The sequence below is a fragment of the Strongylocentrotus purpuratus genome, unplaced genomic scaffold (genome assembly GCF_000002235.5).
Source record: "Strongylocentrotus purpuratus isolate Spur 01 unplaced genomic scaffold, Spur_5.0 spur5_scaffold_8, whole genome shotgun sequence".
In the NCBI taxonomy this organism is placed as follows: Eukaryota; Metazoa; Echinodermata; class Echinoidea; order Camarodonta; family Strongylocentrotidae; genus Strongylocentrotus; species Strongylocentrotus purpuratus.
The window spans coordinates 26,121,443-26,128,012 of NW_022145614.1; positions in this window are offsets into that span (position 1 = coordinate 26,121,443).

The following is a 6,570-nucleotide window of genomic DNA, read 5'->3' on the forward strand; positions in this document are numbered from 1 at the left end:
CCCACAAAAAGTTTGACTGTATCCTTAAAAATGTCCAACAATAAGCAGCACCTTCTAGATGCTCACTCACATAGGTTGCATTTCAAATGCCATTGCACCATAAATCTTTCTTTTGCGAAAGGTTGCCCGGTGAAATATTGACAATGCTTCTTTGAAAAACTGCAAAATCTTCGTCGTTTTGGGGGAGATTGAAAATGCAAATTTTTTTCATACACTGAGCACTTTAAAGTGCCATTAGGACAGTACTATTGACTAGACAGCAATCAGTTTCGTGTGCAATATGTAATGTCACAGATGGTATAATTTGGGAGATACTACAACATTTAATAATTAGCAAAGAATACACTGTATTTTTTGCTCTATATTCTGCTATTGTTTCTCTTATTGTTCAATTATGTTGAATCCTGCATATACTGTTGCCCCTTGTAATGGAGGAACACATAACGAAAAGAACATCAAATTAAGTTGGATGAAAACATAATGTTTGCGTCTTATTAAAATGGCCTCAGGTTGATATTTTCGGAAGTTGCGATGGTGATTTTAAAGAAGGATAGGCCTAACAAAGAACAAAAAAGCTCACCTATTTTTCACCTGTACCAAAATTCAACCTTCTCTTTAATCGAGAACCCCGATAGCATATTCTTGCTCAAATAATCGGCGGTTGAATCAATTTATGGGAATAAGGTTATGTGTTTGTCTCAATGTGCCTGTACCTATATAGGCATACCCTACGGATGTTGAAGTGTCTCGAGGAATCGGATTGAAGGACTAGATTGGTTGCGATTTAAGGTTTGAAAAGAAAAAGGAGGAGAGTTAGGAAGATGACGATGACGAAGGAGAGGAAGAAGAAGAATTTATGCATGAGAAGTAGCTATAGAATCATGAGTGAAAGTAAAAGTACATGAGAAAGAAATAGAGACATGGGTAGCATTAGGAAGAAGATGACAGCGGAGGTATGGACAAAATATAATTAATGACGAAGTAGAGTAATATTAGGAGAAAGTATGAGAAATAGAAGTAGGTGTAGAAGTAGAAGAAGTATGATTAGGAAGAGAATTGCACGACCGTATACACACAAAAAAAACGTAGAGGTAGAAAAAGCTAGGAGTAGAAGAAACAAAAGCAGACGTACAATAAGCAAGAAGAGGAGAAATATAAAAGAAGACGAAATGATGCAAAAGAGCGATTTTAGAAGTGGAACGTGAAGTGTAGAAGAAGAAGAATATTGAAAGTAGGAGTGGAATTTGAAGAAAGAGAAGTAAACAGGCAAAAGAAAAGGGTAGAAGTAAATAAGGTATAGAAGTGACCAGAAGCAGAAAAGCGGGCCACTCCATCTTTAATATTTAAACGGTTAGACTAGAGAATACCAACTTATCGCTTACAGCTATACGGTTATCCTATCAAATATTTGCTATCGTAGATACAGTTTTGCTGGCGGAGGATTATGTGCCTACCCTGCAGTTGTTGATGTATATAGAGGAATCGGATTGGGGGAGCGGATGCGTTGGGAGGTTTGAGGCTTGGAGTACGAGGATTAGGAATATATTGATATCAAAACAAAAATTTAGAAAGATGAAGAGGAATGATAAAAAGAGGAGTTGAAGAAGTAGAACATATTCAAGTAACTAGATGAGAAAGAAGATTTGAAGGAAAGAGGTAGAAGAAATAAAGAGAAAGACAAAAGAGTGGCAAAGGTTATTATTAGGAAGGGGTGCATAATTTTTCAGGGAAGAAAAACAAACACTGTCTCTTTACTTTAGGAGCCAATGGTCAGGAGCGGTAACACGGATGGGGAGGGGGGGGGGATTTAAATGACTGAGTGCACAACTATTCCCCAGGCCATGCCATAGTATTCAATGGAGAACGAAAACCACGTCAATTTCGAATCGATTTCACCTTACCCTACATCACTTTACAGCTTCCAAACTGTTTTCGAAAGCAGAGAGTCAATTTGCAGACACTTGGAAGGTGTTTCCCCCCCATGAAAAAGATCGATCGACTGAGCAAGTCAGATAGGAAACTGCCCTGATTATCAAGGCAACGTAAGTGATATCCAAACATGGATCGGTAAATAACACACAGGAAACGGGGGAGGGGTGGGGGTTACAGAAACCAGGGGCTGATCAATCACTTTATAAAAAACGAGATAAGGGAGCACCGTTTCTAAAACATAATCTAGCAAGCAAACATAAAAAAAATAGATGAATACAAAATTTAAGGTGTTTTTTTCTTCAAAGTTTCGAATGCCATGGGCGGGTTCCGAGTCGGAGGGGGGGGGGGGGAGTGGGCCGGTTGTGCACCCCTTAGACTCCGCCACCGCAGAAACAGCACCATCATGACAGCAACCCTTTAGCACTGTAAGCTATAAGCTATTTCACCACCCACACACCCACTTACCCACTTATTTCAACGGTCAAATTCTAGAAATGGACTACGAGTCATAGGTGAGAGATTTAGTCGCAGAAGAACTCGTACAAAGATGGATTCTTTTGTAGCCTAAAAGTTCCCCCTTGTTATTACTATCTGCCCCCCCCCCCTTTCTCTGCATACTTCTTTTCTTTCTCTTTCTCTCTCTCTTCCTTTCAGACAAGCAGGTTCTTTTAAAAACGCAGTTTTATCATTAATGATGGAGGTAACCTCTTGACAACCTCGTCTAATTTGCCCGAGCTAATTTGTCTTTATTATGTATGTAATTCCTTCCTGTTTGTTCAAGGGAAGCATTTCCGCACTTTTCTCGGCCAATGTCGCCACACCTGATCTTAACGCCAAAGGCAAGATGGCTTACGAAAGGATAAATTTTGCAATCAAGATCATTTTGTCTTGCTCTACGCTTTTTTTTCCTTCATCCTTCTACATTTCTCTTTATATTTCATTTGGCTTTCGTAACCTCTGCAATTTTCATAGAATACAAGTCAAATCCAAAGGTTAAGTAGAACAGGGACACATAAAGGCCACTAAGTTAAAATGGTGTAGCAACCCCCTTGTGTAATATCTCAACAAATTCAAACGACGAAGTACAGACAAATCGAGGGTCAATCAAGTCTGATCCTGAATCATCGAATTCAATGGCTCAATTTAGGCTGGGTCAGTAATGTTATTGAGTCGAAACTAGCAGAATCCTATAGCAATTTGTAGCTTCTAGCTTTTAGCAAGTATCAGTATGTGAACATAGGATAGGGCTGGTGGAGAAAGCTGAAGAAAAAAAAGCCAGATATGTATGTAGTGCATGTGGTACTAGTAATATGACAAGGGTATTGTATCTAATATCAAGAAAGAAGTAATTGAATAATCAAAACAAAAGGTGGTAGAAGCGGTTCAGATATAATATTCAGGCTTCAGGCTTTGAGTACGTTCACATATACACTTTATATTACACAGCGTAAAAATCACAGAATAATAGGAAGATCAAGGAGAAGAGGACGAGGGAAAAGAAAGAAGTAGGAGAAGAGAAAGAAGGAGAAAGAAATAACGTCACTGAACTCCATATATACATTACAATTATCTAAAGTAGATATGAATTAAGCATATATAACCACAATAACGACAGAGTGCGAAAATGATACCCTTCTCTGTCACGGTGGTAGGTTTAGGTTACATTTCTAAAGTTTTTTCCCCAACACGACCCCCCCCCCCCTGCGTACGCGCCTGATTCCATATAGGCCTATACGTTACAATTATCCAAAGTAGATACGAGTTAAGCATATATTTATAACGACAATAATTACAGAGTACGAAAGTGATACCCTCTCTGTCACGGTAGTAGGTTTATGTTACATTTCTAAAATTAAAATTTTAGAAGCAAGGAGAGAAGGGAGAGTATTTTTTTGGAGGCATAATTGATAATACTCCGTTCTTGGCATTATTGCAATAGGCCCTCTGAAGAATGAAAACAGTTGGTAATAGAATATTTCAATATTTTTGCAGCTGTCGGCAAAAAAAAATACATTACAACAACAAATCTTTGTGAAATACTCCCAGAAGGGAATATATTAAGTAGGATATCGACCCTTGAATTTTTATTTTATCTTATTTTGTGTATTTTTTCGTGGTGGTTATTTTTTATTTTTTAATGCATTAATACATTTTGTTGTAAGGGCCTATGCGCCAAATTATGGAAAATAAACAAGATTGAGAGAAAGTTGTGGTTGTAAGAATACTATAACGATTATGATAAAAGGCTGTGTAATAGCTGAAATCAAGTGTTCTTTAAACTGTTTTGTTTTGTTGTAAAGTGAATGACCCTTTGTAGAAACGTAAATATATTTTAATTCGTCAAGTAATAAATATAATTCATATCTTTCGTGTTAAAGCAAATACAAATTATTTTCATGATAGAAACACCTTACAAATCAAAATGCACTGGGGGGGGGGGGGGGGAGAAAATGAAATATGAAATGTCAGCATAGAATTTTGAATTATTCCAACGTTTCCTCATATGTATCCAATGCCCTCTGTGTTGACGATCATGCTTACGAAGGCAACATTTGTTAAAACGAGACTTTCCCCGACTTACTTTACATGCATCTCTTCTTCAAAGTCGTATAAATCTAGAAATCTAAAGAAAACTGTTCAATATTAACTACACGTATCACTTAATTCCCGTTTTATTGGAAAGTATGTGTTATCATAAATGCATTGCATTTTCCCCGTGTGATCTAAATACATATTTGATATCTTAGTACATCTTTACAGAATCCATTTTTTGGAGAGAAATTTTTCTTCCCGTCGATTATTTAAAGAGGATGTGCTCCCAGGCGACGTGTTCACGATCTTAGGGAAAATGACTGAAAACACCGGCAACTAGGAAAGTAAAAACGAAGAATAAAAAGGGAGAAATGTATATTATTTTGGTTTACACCTTAATCCCTTGTCTCTCTTCGAGCGATGAATGCAGATTAAATTTCTATCCCTCAAGATGATTCATAACCAGGTCTCTCTTTTTCTTGGTTCAATTCTCGTTAGGAATTCAAGCCAGTCTTATGGTGGCTTCGTGATTTTGGAATTCTAATTATTGAGGCTGAATGTCTCTGAAATAGAACATTATATTAAAAAAAACAGGCAAGGGTTTGGGCTGTTGGTTAACAAAAATGAAATTAACATATAAATGAGATAACCATTAATAGTGTGATTAAAAGACAGTTTGCATGAGGAGGGGGGAGGTGTTAACATATAAATGCAGACGAATAATACAATCAAAAGATACAATAAGAGAGAGAGAGAGAGAGAGAGAGAGAGAAAGGGAGAGACAGGGACAGAGTCAGACGGGTAAAGAGAGAGGAGGGGGGGGGGGTATGAGCTCATTGATTTTACTAAGAAATTATATTGTAACTTATTAGAGCGTGGTTTCTAGATGGTTGCATTTGTGATGCTTTCTAAACGAATCGTAAGACAGTTAGTAGATCATGAAATGCCAAGGTGACCCATTTTCGTCTCCATAGATAGCCTAGTGTGTTTAAAGACCCATTGCATAGCTACTTGTGCCCTCTATATAGCAAACAATGCATAATCAGTGACCATTGGTAAAGTCCCCTTTTTCTAATGTTAATCGAGAGCTGATTTGATGTGATGAACACCTGTCAGTGACCATGCAGGAAGGTCTAATCCCTCCTGGCCAAACTAGTGCAGATGGGCTTTAAAACACTGGCAAGAAGCCCAGCTAACACGATTTTACTTGGAAGCCTTCAAGTTTGTGGCGAAGTTGATTTTTATGCCTCCGCCACCGAAGGTGGTGCCGGAGGCATCATGTTTTCGGGTTGTCCGTCCGTACGTCCGTACGTCCGTACGTCCGTCCCGTTTGACCGTTATCACAATATCTCAAGAACCATTTAAGATTTTAACTTAAGACTCGGGAATAGTATTTATCACCATAGGAAGACGATCTGATTAGATTTTGGAGTACGTAGGTCAAAGGTCACAGGTCACAGAGGTCAACTTATGAAATTCCTTGTATTGAGTTTGTTAGCGCGATATCTCAAGAACCATTTGAGATTTAAACTTCAAACTTAAGGATAGTATGTATCACCATAGGAAGACGATCTGATTAGATTTTGGAGCACGTATGTCAAAGGTCAAGGGTCACAGAGGTCAACTTATGAAATTCCATACATTGAGATTGTTATCATGATATCTCAAGAACCACTGGAGATTTAAACTTAAAACTTAGTGATAGTGTGTATCACTATAGGAAAACAATCTGATTACATTTTGGAGCACGTAGGTCAAAGGTCAAGGGTCATAGAGGTCAACTTATGAAATTCCATACATTGAGATTGTTATCATGATATCTCAAGAACCACTGGAGATGTAAAAACTTCAAACTTAAGGATAGTATGTATCACCATAGGAAGACGATCTGATTAGATTTTGGAGCACGTAGGTCAAAGGTCAAGGGTCACAGAGGTCAACTTATGAAATTCCATACATTGAGATTGTTATCATAATATCTCAAGAACCACTGAAGATTTGAACTTCAAACTTAATGATAGTGTGTATCACCATAGGAAGACAATCTGATTAGATTTTGGAGCACGTAGGTCAAAGGTCAAGGGTCACAGAGGTCAACTTATGAAA